The 18,703-nt window shown below is 52.4% G+C and overlaps 1 protein-coding gene across 4 annotated transcripts in view; it reads right to left on the reverse strand.

The window, feature by feature from the left end:
- ZNF423 (zinc finger protein 423) overlaps window positions 1-18,703 on the reverse strand; it is a 366,017-nt gene that overhangs the window by 170,653 nt on the left and 176,661 nt on the right. The window contains exon 1 of one of the 4 annotated variants that reach the window (XM_023189610.2): window positions 3,842-4,075. The exons of 2 other annotated variants lie outside the window; for them this stretch is intronic. The gene's annotated coding sequence lies outside the window, so the exon portion shown is untranslated. Of the gene's footprint in view, window positions 1-2,729; window positions 2,876-3,841; window positions 4,076-18,703 lie in introns of those variants that run through there. One more of the 4 variants, XM_023189608.1, reaches the window with a different exon arrangement.

Below are 18,703 nucleotides of genomic sequence, written 5' to 3' on the forward strand. Positions count from 1 at the left end.
AAGGGATGGATGGATGGATGGATGGATGAATGGATGAAATACTGAAGTCCAGGGCTCTGTCTAAAGGAGGCACTTGAAAACTATGGTATGAATGAATACAGAATGAGAAAATGAGAAAACGAATGCATACATGAATGAATGAATGAATGAATGAATGAATGAATGAATGAATAGCCTAATCACAAAGAAGCAGCAAGGAGCCACTCAAGACACCCCTGTAAGGTGGGGCCTAGGAGTTGGGGACAGAGCTTCCAGCTGGAAGTCAGGGAGTAAATGAGCCTGACCTGACCACCCTCCTGACCACCTGGGTCCAGTGGGGCTGTCCCCAGTAGAGCCTGTCCAGCATCACCAAGATCCCTGGGGCCCCCTCTCATTATAGCAGAATGCAATTACTCTAGTCTTCAGTGGGGCCTGAATTTGTTACGATTTTTTTTGAAAGAGTCTCTTGGAGCCAGGGAAGCAGCAAGGGTATGGGGGTCAAGATGCATGGACGGAGGCAGAAGGAACAGCCCAGCTACCCAGCCTCAGCCTGAATCCTGAAGAAATGGCATTAAAACAAAGGAGACACGGAGCTGGGTGGGGCTGGGGGTGGCGGGGGGCTTACTTGTTCAGACCAGAGCCAAACAAATGGATAGATTTAATAAGATAATAAGCTTAGATTCCATGCTCTTAAAGATACAGACTCAGGCCGGTGCGGTGACTCACACCTATAATCCCAGCACTTTGGGAGGCCGAGGCGGGTGGATCACCTGAGGTTAGGCGTTCGAGACCAGCCTGGCCAACATGGTGAAACCTTGTCTCTACTGAAAACACAAAAATTAGCTGGGCGTGGTGGTGGGCACCTGTAATCCCAGCTACTCAGGAGGCTGAAGCAGAAGAATTGCTTGAACCTGGGAGGCGGAGGTTGCAGTAAGCCGAGATCGCACCATTGCACTCCAGCCTAGGTGACAGAGTGAGACTTCGTCTCAAAAAAAAAAAAAAAAAAAAAGATACAGACTCAACAGTGGGATGTGGGGTTGGAGTCTCCATATTTTTCCAGGAAAACCCCCTCAAGTGGATGCCTTTCTTCACACACCACACTGGAGAATAAGGGTATGTGAGTAGGCGTGTATATGCGTGCAGGCATGTGTGTCTTCCCCACCAGGGGGGACCCCCAAAACTCACCAGAAACTTCCTTACTTCCTAACCAGGACATGTGAACAAATGCACCCCTCCACAAGGAATGCACAGCCAAGCAGCACCCTTGGAATTTTTTCAAGAGGAAGTCGGGCCAGTCAAGCACAAGTCAGTGTCACCTCCTTCCCAGCCTGGGCTTCCCTCTCTCTGTCCAATGGACCAACAGTAAAAAGTGAGCACTTCCCGCTCATCTTGGGAAACTCCTCGCATCCACTCACTCGATCAGCCAGCGACTGCACTGTTGAAATATTTATGGAGTGCCTCGTCTGTACCAGGCTCTGCTGCAATTTCTGGGGCAGTGAGCACACCCAGCAAAGCCCTGTACCACGGAGGCTGCATTCCGGGGGCATCAGGATCATGTCCAAGAAGGCTCTGGAGCCAAAGAGCCTCCGTTCAAATCACAGCTCCACCACTGACCAGTGGTGTAAACCAGGATACATTAATGGACCGCTCTAATCTTCACCAAGAGGAATAACAGGCAGAATTCCTTCTGCCTCCTCGGGTTGTGCAGAGGATGAGATCAGATACCGCAGGTGAAGCACGCTGGCCCCACGCCTGGCACATGGCACATGCTCAATGAACAGATCATTGTGTGTGATTTCCAGACCACTGGCAGCAAACACGGAAACCGCTGGGCAGAGCTGTGGTTCACCGTGAGACCCCTGCCCTCGGGGAAATCCACCCCCACTCCAAGGTTACCCTTCCCGCGGGCATCCCCAATTTACCACCTCCTTATGTCACTCCTGCCAATGTCATGTCATAAAGAAAGCCAGTGCCCCTGAAGGGCTCTGGTCCACCCCACCCAGTCCTTAAATCCCTTCTCCAAAGAGGTTTGGTCCCTTCCAATGAAGAGGAATCCACTCCCTTCTGAACTCCCTTAGTCTCCAAGAAGAAATGATCTCCTGATGAGCCCCAAAGGAGGGCCTGCAGACCTCCTCTCAGGGACAGGAATAACAGAAGCCCCCCTGACTCCAACCATCCTCCAAGAGGAAGGACAAACAGCGAGTCACCTGCTATATGGCAGCCATTTTTTAAAATGACATTGCAATTTACATTCATTTATTCCTTCTATAAATATGAATAAGTGCCTACTCTGCCAGCCCTGTTCGAGGATCTGGGGATAGGATATGAAGAAACAAAGTCCTTGCCCTCAGTGAGCTTACAATGCAAAGAGAAGAGACTAAATCTTCCTGCTGAAGAAGGAATAAATCAGTCTATAGTAAATCACGTGTTGCTATGAAGAAATGCAGGGCAGGAAAAGGGTGGAGGGTGGGGTGCCACTCCGGACAGGTGACAAGGCAACACTTGAGCAGACACTAGAAGCAAACAAGGCAGCAGGCCAAGGTGGAATCTAGAGAGACAGGATCCCGGGCAGGGATCTAGCAGGTGCAAGCACCCTGAAGCTAGAGCATGCAAACTTTTCAGGGCACATTTTCTGAGATGCCTGCATGGGGCTCAGTGTGAAGGTATGTGCCCTGCCTTCTAAGATCACAGACCAAGCTGTCATCCAAAACCCCACAGGGACCCAAAATCCAACCCCAGCATCAACTCACTGTGTGATCTGACGCTGGTCTCTCAACCTCTCTGGTCTTGTTTTCGGCAACAGCTAATCAGAACTGAGCATTATCCAAGCAGGCGCTGGCAGAGGAGGCCCCCAGAGTCCTCCCAAGTCTGCAGCTCTGTGCAACGCGCACCCACCATTCCTCTCCACCCCATCGCGCCATTCTCACACCCCGCGCCAGCAACACCACGCAGGATTGGTACTCCTGCCAAAATAGCTATTAACCCAGTAGCCAATAATAACACGTTATCCTATCAATTTGCTTCCGAAACGCTGTGTAATTGCAGAACCTAAGTTTGCCATCTCGGTAGCCTGGTTACCACATAAACAGAAAGAAACTCACCAGCCTCTTCCTGAGGAGAACAAGTGGCTGGCCACGAGAAACACCCGATTACCACTGAGGCTCCCCAGGCCCCCTCCAGGCCCTGCGGAATCTATCAGGAATCATAGTCTGGCGTTCAGTAGTTCAGAGGCTGGTCTCAATGTCTCCTTAGCATGCCGCCTCTGTGACTGGAGAGGGGACCAGTGCCCAGGATGGGATGGCTTTTTAGGTGGCAAAGTCAGGCCCAGCAGCTGCACTCTGGTGGCCTCTCTCCCGGCCAGAGGTGCAGGAAGTGGGACAGACATGAGGCTTCGGGAGGGCACGGGAGAGGGCAGGAGCCAGAGGCAGGCAAGCACTTGGGTGCAAAAACCATCACAGATGCAAGCCCGCCCTCCCCACGGGAGACAGGGGGGATAGGAGGTCAATGGGTGGGGCACAGAGGGAAGGACAGGAGAGACGCAAGGGAGGGGCTCCAGACCTAGGAGTCAGGGTGCGCCCCAGGGTCCGCCCATCCCCTTGCCTCAGGGCCCGACCCAGGTCTGACACCCTGGCCACCACCACCTGCTTGGCAGCTGGCCGCCCACTTTTCCTCTCTCATTCCAGAGAAAACGTTTCCTTCCTTCTGGATTTCATTCCACTCTCAGCAAACATTCTGCTCCCCAACGCGCCGGGAGCCTCTCTAAGGGGACTCGGCGTTCCGGTGCAGACACCAGCCTGTTTTATTCATTCTTCCCCCTTCCAGCCCAGCCACCCCCTCATCACTGTCCTGTGCCTCCGCTTACCTCTCCCCCAGCTCACCAGGGCATCCCAGGGCAAGCTGGCCGATGCCAAGAGGGCCAGAACCTGAGCCCGGGTTCCCAGGACCCGGCGGCAGAGCCGGCGAGGGCTGGAGAGGCGCTTCCCACCGGCCCACTGGTGATCTCAGCCACGGGACGCATCCCCACCCGCCCGCCTGGGCCGGCGGAGAAGGATGGGCCGAGGGTGTGCTGCTCCCGCGGCGGCGCTTGGCGGAGGACCCAGCTAGCGGGAGAGGAAGGGCCTTGGGGAAGAAAAGGGGCTGGGAAAAGGCACAGATGGGGAGGGAGAGGACAGAGGAGGCCCAGGGCTCAGGCCACGCGGCCAGATGTTGACCCAGTTGAGGGCTCCAGGCCCCGGGGGCGACAGGGGAGTTCTGGCCCCCCTGCCAGCTCTGAGATTCTACAGAGAGGAGGAGGGCCTGGGGCCGGCGCCATGCCAGGGCCTGGCGCTGAGGCTGGGGTTAAAGGGAGGACCACGGAGAGGGAGCAAAGGGTCTCTCTCGGACACTGCCCCTGTCTGCCAGGACAGGGTGGGGGGACGGCCCCTGGGAGGCCCCTGGGTGGGGTGGGTGGGGAGCTGTCTGCGGGAAGCAGCTCTCAGCAAATGAAAACCAGGCCTTGGAAACTGGCCGGGCCACAGCCAGGGCACAGCTCCAGGGAAAACCCCGCTGCTCACCGAAAGGTGCCCCAACCAGAGCGAAAGGTGGTGTTAAAACGAAGGAGCTAGGAGGGGCCAGGCAGCTTGAGCGAGATCAGGGGTGGCCCCTGGCTGCAGCCCCAGGGTCCCTGCTCTTTTGTGCTCTGAACGCCCCTCATTGTGGGCACATTGTACTCCCAAGGCCTGCTTGCCTGTAAGTGCTGTAAAAAGCCAACTAACTGCGCAATTTTCTTCCCTTGGCTTCCCTCTGCTCAGCCTTGGTCAGGTTCTCAGCAGAGCTGGGCCTGGGGCTGGGGACTGGCCTGGCCGGGCAGGCCTGAGGTCCCCACTACCGCCATATTTGGAAATTCAACTCTCAACAGTGCATTGAGGCCCAAGGGGCGGCACTTCCAAATTGGTGGGACCCCAGGGTCCTGCCATCAAGAGCTTGGTGGATAGCGGCATTCAGTAAATACAGACGTCACCCACACATCCTTTCATGCATTCATTCATTCACCCATTTGGTTATCCACAGGATGTCTCTGATGTGCCTACAACCCAGCAGGCACTTAGGTGGTGAGGGTAGGAGGGTGAGCCACACTGGCAGCTCTTGGCCTGCGGAGCTCACAGCCTAGGGAGAGGGACAACATTTGATCCTCTGTGTTTGCTAGGAGAAGTGTGTGGGGCCTGGGGGGAGAACAGGGACGCGGTGAGGGTGCCAGAGCCCTCCTGGAAAAAGCAGGCTCTCCGTGGAGACCAGCAGGATGAAGAAGAATTCGCCAAGTGAAGGAAGCAAGGGGCAGAAATGAGCTCCAAGCAGCAGGACCAGCAAGAGCAAAGGCCTGGAAGTGAGACTGAGGTCTCTGACAGGCTTCATGGAGGCTCCTCGGCTCCTCGCTCTCAGCCACAGTGGGTGGCCCAGCCCTGGCATCGCCGCCCCCCCACCGCAGCTCACAGTCTCGGGGAGTTCCCCATCAGTACCTCTGGAGGCCAATCCCACAAAGCCATCATCCAGCTGTCTCTTTCCCAGCTGAAGTTCTAGTTAAAAATGTTTTCATATGTTTATTTTTAAGGGGGGATGGGAAGACAGAAGGGAGACCTGAAGGTCTTTTTCTTTTCAGAAAAAAAGAAAATTAATAAATAAATAGAGCCTCAAGAAAAGGGCATGGAAAGGTCTCTGCATCTGTAACCACTGAACAAATTAAAATTAGCTCATTTAATCAGCTCCTAATGGCCTGGCTGTCCCGAGTGGGTCTCAGAACACAGCAAACTTCACAGCAGAAATGTGCAGGCCAATGTCAGTTTATCCTACAACAAAGGGATTTTCTAAATAGTGCGATCAAAACGCAGTGAAGGCCGGGGAGAGCTGGGGAGACGGAATGCGGCCCCCCAGATCCTGGCTGGCCCCCGCCTCCCAGCTTCGTCCCTTTGAACGGAATTGTTCTTTTGGCTTTTGTTCTAATTATCTAAACATGTGTGTAACTCTGTTCTACAAAGAGTGTTTTAACCAGCAGAGGCGGTAACTGTAGCCCCTACCATACGTTCCTGGGGCCCCGCTCCCAATCCTCACGCCTTTAATGCCTCCCCATTCCCCATCTGCCTTCAACAGAGGCGTAAACACACCTACGACACACAGTCACCTACACACGCCAGTTACATTCACAAAGAGTTACAAACACACACAGTTCTACATACACGATCATGTATTACACCAGCTACATACACAGTTATAAGTGAACAGTTACATACATGCACGGTTGCCTATTCTACACGCATAAAGTTACAGACACACAGTTCTATACACACAGTCACATATAACACATTACATACGCATGGTTATATAGACTCAGTTGCATGCATGCATGCACAGACATACCCAGAGTTATATACACCACACACAAGTACATGTGCACACAATACACACAGCTCCTCCAGCTCCTGCCTAACAGCTGGAGATGGGGGAGGCCCAGCTCACCAGAGCCCCAGGGAGGGCCGCTGGGTGCACACCTGAGGCCCAGGCTGGTAGTAAGGACTCTTATTTCCCTGGAGTAGTTTCTCTATGCAACTTGCCACCTGGGCTAAATCATTAGGGCAATGGAGGAGGGGAAACAAAAGGCCAGGGGAGGGGGGCTGGGACCCCAGAATAAAAGGGCAGGGTGGGAAAGCACAATGCTGGGGGTAAGCACAAGCCCATGGCCCGGTGGGGAGGAAGGAGGCCAGCCCCATCACCGACTCCATCACCAACACCGACCTCAAATTCTCTTCCCATGGCCTCTAAACTGGCCAGTCTGCAGCTCTGCCTTTAGGCCCAGAGCCTCCTTGGGTGCTCAGCCCACAGGGAAATAAGCCTGGAGTCAGCCAGATCTGGTTGAAATCCCAACTCCACCACTTACTAACTCAGCCTCCCCTTCCTCGTCCAAAAAACAAGAAACAATAGTAGTCCCTATCTCAAGGGGCAGTTGTGCTGATTTCATTAGAGATGCCAGTAAAATGCCTAGTCCAGAACAAACTGGGTCAGTGTTTGCCACTCTGGCAACTGAAAGGTGTGGGCATGGAGGCCCAAGAGGAGACCATCATCAGACAGCGCGGGTCAGGGTACAGCCAGACAAGAGCTAGCCATTTGACTACTTTCGATTTCTTATTCAATCCTCATCCCCAGAGTGTGGAAGGGGAGAATTTTAAAACTGGATAAAAGAAATTACAGGGTAAAAAGAGGAACCAACTGGGATGGAGGGAAGCCTTCAGAAAACTTCTGGCCCAGAGTCAGACCATATCTTCTGAAGACCTGCTCTATTGGTATTTACAGCAACACCCTGGGGTAAAAGCAATTGTTATCTCCATGTCACAGAAAAGGAAACCGAGGGCTGGGCACAGTGGTCCATGCCTATAATCCCAGCATTTTGGGAGGCTGAGGTAGGAGGACCCCTTGAGCCCAGGAGTTCAAAACCAGCTTGGGCAGCATAGCAAGACCCTATCTTTACAAAAAAATTTAAAATAATTTAGCCAGGTGTGGTGGTACACACCTGTAGTCCCAGTTACTTGGGAGGCTAAGGCCAGGGGATCACTTGAGCCCAGGAACTTGAGGGGGCAGTGAGCTATGACTGTGCCACCGCACTGCAGCCTGGGCAACAGAGTGAGACCCTGTCTCAAAAATAATCATAATAAAGAAGACGAGCATGAGGCTCAGGGAGGTGAGGAGGCTGGGCTGGCAGAGGCAGTGTGCAAACAGGCCTGTGTGGCTGCAAGCTGCATGCTAATGCCCAGCCCTGCTCCACCTGCCTTCCCGAGGCAACCTGTTCTCCCAACTGCAAACTTTCCTTAGCAGGACTCCAGCAGGTAGGAGAGCCTGAAGTTGGCTTCTGGCTCTGGGAACTACAAGAGCCTCAGACCACCCAACCTAGACCCAGGAGTGTGGCCCTATTCCATGCAGTTCACCAAGTCCTCACGCCCCTACCCCCCAACCCCTCCCATGCTGAGCAGGAGGTGGGAAAGAACCTGTACACAGAGTCGGCACTGTAAAATGGGAAAACATTATACAGACTTGGAAACTTAGGCCCCGAAATGGTAGGGGTGGGAGGCTCAAGCTCCCACAACTCAGAGGCTGACTCTGCAAACCTTGAGTCCTCCCGGGATGGGACTCCTACCTTCCTTGCCCTGCACCTATAAGGTGAGCAGCATTGTTGAGACCCCAGGGAGTGCTCAGAAAAAGAACCTGGACACAGGCTCCATCCAGAAGGTCCCACTGAGCTAGTGGTAGCTGTCTGGTCCTGTTTAGGGATCCTGCTTTCCACTTGATTGGCAGGGCCCAAACTGACCCCTGGAACCCCTGGAGGTCAGCCAAGATACAGGGCAGGTGGCAAGAGGGTCAGAGCCACCTGAGGCAGCCTCAGTACAGGTAGTAGGACCTGGGGAAACAGCTCCCACTAACCCACTAATGCTGCAGACCCACAGCCTGCAGGCTCTCCCAGCCCCATCCCCAGTAAGCACCAGGCCCCCAGGAGGAAGGAGGGGTGGGCAGGGAGGTGAGCACGTGGGCTTGTGTTTGAATCTTGGCTCTGTCATCTACATGCTGTGTGACCTGGGGCAAGTGACCTCCCCTCTCGGAGCCGCAAACCTCAACTATAAAATGAAGATGGTAACATTTTATGACTCCTTCCTTGCTTGAGGACTGAAGGGAAGTTTCTAGCTCAGTGCCTGGTCCCCCTTCCCCAGTGGTAACCCTTAGTAAGCACAGGAAGTGGGGAGGGGGGAGTGCAGCATGGTCTTAAATCCATCTCGACCAGGCGCCGACGGCTCAGGTCTGTAATCCCAGCACTTTGGGAGGCCGAGGCAGGCAGATCATCTGAGGTCAGGAGTTCGAGACCAGCCTGACCAACATGAAGAAACCCCGTCTGTACTAAAAATATAAAATTAGCCAGGTGTGGTGGTGCATGCCTGTAATCCCAGCTACTCAGGAGGTTGAGGTGGGAGAATCATTTGAACCCGGGAGGCAGAGGTTGCGGTGAGCCGAGATCGTTCCATTGCACTCCAGCCTGGGCAACAAGAGCGAAACTCCATAAACAAAGAGGGAGAGGGACAGGGAGAGGAAGAAAGAAAGAAATCCATCTTATCTCCTACATGGCGTCCCTAGAGGCCCAGGCCACCATCCCCAAGGAGCGGGATATGGGGCACTCTTCTTTCAGATGCAGCAGGACTGTCCCCAGCCTGCCATGGACTCCTCTCAGCCATTCTTGAGCTAAGCCCAGCAGGCAGCCGACAGGGCAGCCCAGAGGATGTAGCCAGGCCAGGTGGGGTGCAAACCTCATCCTTATGGGATCTGGGCCCACCAGACAGAAGTTGGGCCTAGAGATCCCTTGGAAAGCCCACAACTTCACTCTCTTACCATCAGGATTCAGAAGAGAACCACAAGAAAAAAGAGTTGGTGATATCTCCCCCTGCACTCCCTCACCGTCTATGTCACCCCTCACTGTCCAGGTCACCCCACACACAGAGCCCAGCTGGGCTGGGAAATTGGGCCCTAGCCAGGGCTCCTGCTTCCTTACTCCAGGGCCAAACAGCCCTACACAAGCTTCCCTTCTACTCCAAGCCTCAGTTTCCCCTCCTTGGCTCTGCTTACTTCACAGGGCTGCAATGAGGGTCAGAGGGGAATGATGGCTGTGGAGATGCTTTGCAAACTGTTGACTGCCATTGCCACACACGGGATAACCAGGATGGGAAGGGGAGGAGACGCCAAGGCAAGCCAAATCTGTCCGTTTCCCTGCATCAGGGCAGTGGCCCCGCCACGAGAAGAGAGGAAAAAAGGCCAAGAAGACAAACTCAGGGAGGCTCACGCCAGGGCTGGATGCTCCCTCCAGGGGCCCAGAGTTGCAGGCAGGAGCTGCTGCAGTCCGGCAGTTCTGTTTGGTGACATTGGAAGGGGAAAGCAGACAGCATGGGTCTCTGGGATGTGACCACCTGGCTCGGCACCCAGCACACAGTAGGTATCACCCACTAGTTGAGTTCTCCCAGCCACCAACCCTCAGACAACCTGTCTCTGTGAGAGATCAGTGCAGATGCCCACAGATGGAAGCCAGAGAGAAATATGGCTCCTTGCAAAAGAAGCGGACTGCACCACATGTGCCCCAGCTCAGCAGGTTTGTCCCAAGGTCTCAGACTCCCTAGCAGCTGTGGCCGTGTAAGGATGGGAGGGCGTGGTTTTCCCACTTCATGGGTCACCAGCGGCTGTCCCTACCTGTCCAACTCTGCCAGCAGCCAGGCTCAGCTAGATGCAGGCAGCCACCCTAGTGCCAAGGAATAGGCAGAGGAGGAGTTGGGGCTGCATTCTAGTCCTGCCCACTTTTGCCCCCTGTGCCGTCTGTCAGGGACTCAGTTTCCCCACATGCTCCGGCTCCCCCTGCCCCATAAGCTGTGAAACCCAAGCGAAACAGCACGCTGCCTCATTCTCAGCCAACATAGGCTACAATTAATCTGAAGCAGATTTTCTTAATTGCTGGGTTTTACAACCCAAACGCAGAGATAAACTACAGCTAGCTGACACCACCGGCTTGAGGCGAGATGTTTAAATCATCCTTTTTAAGTGTGTGGGCTCTTTAAAAAGCCAGTGTGATGGGAATGGAATTGTGACTGCAGCCTAAAGCAGAGGCTACTTCCCTTAGGGAGTCAGGCCAGCAACGCCAGAGGACAAGCCTCTCGAAGGAGATGTCTTATTGGGGCGTAAAAGTAAATACATAAAAGAAGGGCGGTCCACCTGCAGCCCTCCTAATTGCCTTCCTTCGTAGGCAGCTGCAGTTCCACACGCCACAGCCCCTTCAGGTGTTTCAGCGCCAACAGGATTCCTGGGACTAGGAAGGCCCAGCTTCCCTCATTAGCTGTGCCTGGTCACCCAGAGGGCACAGAAGAAATGGTGTCAGCATGCACTTGGCAGTGCCCTCCAACACAAGGATGACTGCCCCCTGGGAGAGGCAGTGAGGGTAAGGGACGATATGAGAAGGGGGTACCCTCTGATCTGGTTCTTGCAGGGAGCTCGAGGCCTGGCAGCAGCCACGTCCAAAACAGAGACAAACCATGGGCCCCAGGTCCTACAGCCCACCCTAGGACCAAGCCTGGCCTTGATGGTTTCATGAGGTCCCGAGCAAAGCGTCCACCCGCTACAAGGTGTCCCACCTCCGGCCAAGAGGAATAGCATGGGTGTGCACGTGTGCGTGCACACGACTTCCAAGCAAACAAACCTTCCCACCATCACCCACCTCGCCCTGCATGGCCAAGAGTGGGAGGAAGAAAGGAATAGGAAGAAATCTGGCAATGCTGCTCTGTGAGATGGGTCAGGTGATGGCTCCATCTAATGTCTGCTCAGCACTTATTCCAGGAGAGGTGCCCCACACATTTTATTTTATTTTATTTTATTTATTTATTTATTTTTTGAGGTGGAGTCTCGCTCTGTCGCCCAGGCTGGAGAGCACTGGTGTGATCTCAGCTCACTAGCAACCTCCACCTCCTGGGTTCAAGAGATTCTCGTGCCTCAGCCTCCCGAGTAGCTGGGATTACAGGCACACACCACCAGGCTCAGCTAATTTGTGTATTTTTAGTAAAGACGAGGTTTTGCCATGTTGCCCAGGCTGGTCTTGAACTCTTGAGCTCAGGCAATCTGCCCGCCTCAGCCTCTCAAAGTGCTAGGACTACAGGCATGAGCCACTGCGCCCGGCCCACATCTTTTATTTGCCTGTCCACAACTGCCTACCCCAAACCCAAATCATTAGATATGCTCCCGAATTCAGACTTTTTCAGATTCTAGAAAGGTGAGACAGTGCATTTGCTGCATATTTGGGAATGCCCCAGAAGCAGTCAGGCACACTGTTATTTCTGCAGCAAAACATATAGGTATTCACCAATGTGAACGAAATAAAGACCATAAATAGCTTCACATCAGCTCAGGTCAAACTTGGCTGCCAAATACATTACAGAAAAAAAATTCAGGTTTCTGGCTTTCTGGAATTCAGAATTGTGAATAGGGGATTCTGGACCTGCACTGCCTCTTTAATCTTCCTGGTGACCCTGTCGGGCAGGTACTATTGCTACTCCTGCTTCCCAGAGAGGAAAGTGAAGCACAAAGAAGTTAAGAAATAATTTCCCCACAGTCTGTGGAGCAGCAGGGTGGAAACCATGGCCGTCTGGCCTGGAGGGTCTGCACTCTTCATCCCCAGGGTGTCCCATAGTTGACCAAAGTACAGAGCTGCAGTTTAAAAGCCTCCTGAGGCCGGGCGGGGTGGTTCACGCCTGTAATCCCAGCACTTTGGGAGGCCGAGGAGGATGGATCACCTGAGGTCAAGAGTTCGAGACCAGCCTGGCCAACATGGCGAAACCCGTCTCTACTAAAAATACAAAAATTAGCCAGGCGTGGTGGCACGTACCTGTAATACCAGCTACTCGCAAGGCTGAGGCAGGAGAAACACTTGAAACCCTGGGCGACAGAGGTTGCACTGAGTCAAGATCGTGTCACTACACTCCAGTCTGGGTGACAGAGTGAAACTCCATCTCAAAAAAATTAAAAAATAAAGTAAAAGCCTCTGGAAAAAGAGTGGAGCATCTGTAAATGTACCCAGAGTGTCTACAGCCTGTCACACGTGGTGTGATCTATGGGCCAGCCTCTACCAGGAGGCGCCCGCCTAGGAGTACACAGACCCTGGGTGGCATTCCCACACCTGCCCAGGGCCTTGCTGGAGCCCAGGAGCCCAAGGGGGGCTCCCACCAGCAGGTGAGGCTCATCACCCCACCCTGGTACCGAGGTAATTACTCTCTACCTGACACTGTCTGCACAGATCATTTTACCCACAACAAATATGCTAAACACAGCCCCAGGCCAGGAGAAACAGGCTGCAGGTAAATCCCATTTGACAGAGGCTGGGACTTCCAGCAGAACTCCCAGATGCCTTTGGGAGGAGTGGCGACCCCATCCCATCAAAACGACATTGGAGCCCCACCACTACCCTGGTCATCTCCAACTTCTCTTGATTCTTTCACCCACTGGGAAAGATTGTTGCATAGGCAAAATCCTGGCATTCCATTACCAAATAATTACATGATCATTTCATAGGCATTAAGACACTCCCACCAGTGCAAGCGGTGGTGTCCAGCACTAACAGAGGCCGGCCTGGACTGCGGGTGCTTGTTAAGGAGAACTCCAGCGTTGAGGAAAACCTCCAGCTGCAGCTGCCTGCTCCCACACTGCCCTGATTCCTAATTAAAAATTAAAGCAGGCGTCTTTCCTCAGAAACACAATTAGCATCAGGCTGATGGTACAAACACACATGTGCATACACAAACACATGGGCACACGTGTGTATGCATGCACATGCTTATGCAAGGCATGCAAACATGTATGTATGCATGTGCACACACTTGCACATGCACACAAACCCTTCTTCCCATGGGGAGCTACAAACTCCCATCTGGTCATCCATTCAGTCTGCCCTGATGAGGATCCACCAAGCATTGCGTGCTCCACATGCCCCACAGGAAGAAACCCAGGGCCCTGCCTTCAGGAGCATGAGCTCTAGAGGAGGCTGAGAAAAGTGCACAAGGTAAGGCAGTCCATGGTGGGATCTTAAAAGGGTCCCTATCAAAGCCAGAGAGCTCAGCTCTGGTAGGGTGATCAGGGACACCCTGGGACATGAAGGCCTGGTGCTGGGTCTTAATTTATAGAAAAAAATACAAAAGGCCATGGAGCAGGTAGAGAAAATAGCCAGGGCAAAGGCAAGCAAAGGTAACTGGCACTCTGAGAGCGAAAATTATTCCAAGTGAAAGACAAGCAGATGGAAAATGAGTAAATGTAGATATCACAGGAGTTCTAGCATGGGTACTTTTTTTGAAATATATGAATTTAGCTGTGTGCTGAGCAAAAAGAGAAATATGTGCACAGGATCTGGGATAGGAATGAGTGTGAGACGCAAACAAAATTTTGCAGTCCAGTCCAACAGCTGATGTTCCAGTAACCTCTCCTAAAGCAAGTGTCACCGAGTGCCTAAGGGATTTGTGATGTGTGTGTGCAGAGCACGCAGCGTGTTCTCAAATAGGGAGCAGCCCAGTTGGTAATCCTGGCCGTCTGCATATGTGTGCTGCAGCCGATGGGTACACTGTGCGTCATCCCACTTTACAAGGGAGGACAGGGTGGCTCTGAGAGGTGATGTCGCTCTACTGGAAACACAAAACCAGTCAGGGCCAGAGTCCACATCTGACCCCAGGCAGTGTGGCCCAGAGTCCACTCCCTGCACCACCAGATGGAACAGGGATGTGAACAAAGCTGTATTTCAGGGAAAATAATCAGGCAGGGGTCCTCAAGGTGGGGTGGGACAAAGCGAAGGCACAGACCAAAGCCCAAGAGGCAGCCACGTAGTGCCGTACAGAGGGGTGGAACAGGACTGCAGCCACAGTGATGCTCTGAGGCCTTGGAACAGACAGGAAGGCAGGGAAGAGGGCACCAGGGGACTCTGCGGTCTGAGTGAGATATTCTTCAGTGACTACAGCCTGTGAGCTCCCAGTGGCCAGTTTGTCTTAGAAAGGGACTGAGTCCCAGCCCTTCCCCTCCAATCAAGACCACCCCTGCTTCCTCTCATCTCACCCTTGGTGAGAGAAAACTCCAGCACACCAAGATGTCCTGGGAAGTCCATCCTTCCCACCACCCAGGTAGACAGGATGGCAGGCAGGCAACTGATCAGCTGCCCAGGGCAGAGCAGGAGGCCTGTGGTGTGTGGAATTCATCTGCTGTGAGATGATGCTTTTTCTTCATGCAAAATAACCAGGGTTGGAAAGATAACACTGGAAACAAAGTCAACATTTCCAGCTGGTCTGCTAACATGCTGTGTGACCCTGGAGACATCACTAAACCTCTCTGAGCCTCAGCTTCCTCTAGCTGTTGACTCACTCATGTACAGAGGACCCACTAAATGCCAGGTATAAGCTCTGTAGTTGGTGACCTCTGCAGTTGGTCAGTCCTGCATGGCTCATAGGTCTGAAGCCCACCCTGGATCATGCAGGAAAGGCACGTACCCACCCAGGTGCTGGAACCATTAACCTGGCCATCTTTGACTAGGAGGCTGGCGAATTGCAGTGTTCAGCCACTCCCAGAATCCCCTGCCTGCTGGGGTGATAACCAGTACTGGGGGTGACCTGCCCCACCCCTCCCTCCACGGTGCCCTCAGCCGGAATTGGGCACGTTAAAACTCAGACTCCGGGCTGCCACGGCCTCCACCACCACGCTGCACCGCCCCACCCCCCTCCAGCTGCCTGTGCGCCGGCTGCTGCTGCTGCTGCTCATTTCCAGGCAAATGTTCTAGTTAATTAAAACACACCCAAGTGCTCACACGCACATGGAGCCAAGCTACAAAATCAGCTCTACCAAACAGCAGCTCCTCTGCTCCAGCCTGGGATCGATGCAGGCCAGGACAGGGGTTCCAAAGTTGATGTTATTGGCACTGAGGCTTTGCTCATGAAGACCCTACCTCTATACACACCTGTACACAGTCGTAAAAGCATATGAGTGCACCTACACATAAGAGCCTGTGTGCGCATGCAAGCCATATGCGCATGCACATGTGTGTGTTCTGAACACGTCCATGAGTGCTCCACACACAACACTGTGCAGAAGTGTGCAACATTCACGCACACACACACCTGCATACATAGGCATGCACATGCTCACACAGGCACGCACACATCCCACAGTGCCTCCTTCTCCAGGAAGTCTTCTCCAGCTACTTGGGCCTTCCAGCTCAGAACATCAACTGTGGTTAGTAAATAAACACTTGCTGCACGAGGGAGAGAATGAATAAATAAATGAATCAGCTGATCAATGATACAGTGGGCAAACGGGAACAGCCACAAGTACAATTCTGCGTCACCACAGATTGGATTTTCCAGAGACTGGAGGTGCAGCTCTGCCCGTGCACCTGTGCTGCAGAGCTCCACCAGGCACTGACTGAGATACATACACACGCACACGGGCATGTGGCTGGAAAATGCACATTCCCAGATCTGGGCATCCATAACAACCAGGAACTGGCAAGGGAGGGCTGTGGCCAGCCAGGCTAGGAGACAGCAATCGGTCATCTTTAATGGGACTTTAGTCCTAGAAGGGAAGGTGCCTGGCAGTCCACGAAGCTGCCTGACATTCTGGGACTAAATCAGACACATGGCCTTCACACAGGCAGATGATTCTAGGGAACAAAAACAGCCTGGAGTGGGTCGATCCTGCCCTAGCAAGCATGTCCAGTATGCTCCAGGTCCACCGAGACCACCTTGTAGGTGGCCACTTCTGCAGCCACAAACAATGGTGTTCTTTATGAGGACCTGACAGTCACACACAAGTGTCAACCACTTGACACCCTAGACGGGCATGGAAAGGATTTCTGTTCATGGAGATGAGAACAGCCGTGCTGGGCACCTCAAACCACATCAGGTGAACAACTGACCTTCTAACTCATGCCACGAGGCTGGCAAAGCCGTCTGCAGAGAGCAAAGGACGTGGGAAGGAGGGCTTAGAAAGGAGTGGGGATAATGGACTTAGGGGCCATGGGAGTGAGCCACTCAAAATGTGGCCCTGGATCAGCAACTCAGCATCACCTGAGAGCTTTTTAGAAACGCAGAATTTAGGCCGGGCGTGGTGGCTCACTCCTAGAATCCTAGCACTTTGGGAGGCCGAGATGGGCGGATCACCTGAGGTCAGGAGCTCAAGATCAGCCTGGCCAACATGGTGAAACACCATCTCTACTAAAATACAGACATTACCCTGGCATGGTGGTGCGTGCCTGTAGTCCCAGCTACCAGGAGGCTGAGGCAGGAGAATCTCTGGAACCCGAGAGGTGAAGCCTGCAGTGAGTCATCCTCACACCACTAAACTCCAGACTGGGCAACAGAGCGAGACTCCATCACGAAAGAAAAGAAAAAGAAAAGAAAAGAAAAGAAAAGAAAAGAAAAGAAAAGAAAAGAAAAAAGAAAGAAAGAAAGAAAGAAAGAAAGAAAGAAAGAAAGAAAGAAAGGAAGAGAAAGAGAGAGAGAGAGAAAGGAGGAAAGAAAGAAAGAAAGGCGGAAAGAAAGAAAGAAAGAAAAATAAAGAAAAGAAAAGAAAAGGAAAATGAAAGAAAAGGAAAACAATAGAAAAGAAAAGAAAAAAGAATTTTGTTGCCAGGCACAGTAGCTCATGCCTATAATCTCAGCACTTTGGGAGGCAGGAGGATTGCTTGAGCCCAGAACTTCAAGACCAGCATGGGCAATAAAGTGAAACCTTGTCTCTATAAAAATTTTTTTAAATTAGCTACTAGGGAGGCTGAGGCGGAAGGACCGCTTGAGCCCAGGAAGTAAAGGCTGCAGTGAGCCATGATGACACCCCTGCCCTCCGGCCTGGGCAGTAGAGCAAGACCCTGTCTCAAACAAAAAAAAAAAGAAAGAGAGAATAATTAGAAATGCAGAATTTCAGGTCCACCTGGACCTGCTGAATAAGAATTTGAATTTCATACATTCCATTAGTAATGTGTTAAGAATGAAATTAAAACATGACATTTTTCTGGCCAGGCGCAGTGGCTCACACCTGTAATCTCATCATTTTGGGAGGCCGAGGCAGGTGGATCATTTGAGGTCAAGAGTTCAAAACCAGCCCAGTCAACATGGTGAAACCCTGTTATCTACTAAAAAGACAAACATTAGCTAGGCGTGGTGATGGGTGCCTGTAATCCCAGCTACTCGGGAGACTGAGGCAGGAGAATCGCTTGAGCTTGGGAGGCAGAGGTTGCAGTGAGCTGAGATTACACCACTGCACTCCAGCCTGGGTGACAGAGCAAGCCTCCATCTCAAAAATAAAATAAAATATTACATTTTATTTGAATGTATGTATTTTATTTTTTTAAAAGCTACTATATTGTTAGGACATAAATACTTAAGTTGTTTAGACAACTGTGAGGTTTTTGTTCTTTTGGTTTGCTTAAGGGGCACCATTAAAAAGTTACCAATACTAAGATGCCATAAGCCAGGAAAGTGGGGGCATCTGAATTCTGTATCAGGCACAGTTTTGGGTGATGGCAAAACGGCAGAGAATATCACAAAGTCCCTGTCCTCATGGAGTTGACAGTCCAGTGGGGGAAGCAACAGTAAACCAGTAAACAAGTGATTGGGCAAGATGTCAGGGAACTGTAATCGAATAAAAAAAATTAAGCAGGGCAAAGTACTGATTGCCACCTGCCATGTGTGAGACCCTGGCCTCCCATGCTCTCCTCCCTCTCCTCACCCCTGCATTGAGAACAACCTCCAGCTCGTAATTTGCACTGACAGATGTTGGGTATGGCTGTCTTTTGCTCTAAATTTTCAAAGATCTCACAGAGGTCCTGTAGGTTAGCTGTAGCGCCCTGGGGTGCCGCAGCACACAGTTTGGGGAAACCAATCTCAACTATTTATTAAGTGAATGAATATGAATCATGAAGAAGATCTGACATGAGATACAGGAATCAATTCTCACTCCATACAAACGCTCAGAGACACCTTGGAGTGCTGGCTCACAACACCAGCCCTCACTGCCCCGAGTCCATCAGGCTCTCTGGGCCTTAGTCACCCCAGTGGCACACAGGTCAGGAGCCCACAGCAATTCACAAACACACTCCTGGGCTCAAGGGATCCTCCCATCTCAGTCCCTCAAGTAGCTGGGACTACAGGTGTGTGCCACCATGCCT

Source organism: Piliocolobus tephrosceles, chromosome 17, assembly GCF_002776525.5.
Source record: "Piliocolobus tephrosceles isolate RC106 chromosome 17, ASM277652v3, whole genome shotgun sequence".
Taxonomy (NCBI): Eukaryota; Metazoa; Chordata; class Mammalia; order Primates; family Cercopithecidae; genus Piliocolobus; species Piliocolobus tephrosceles.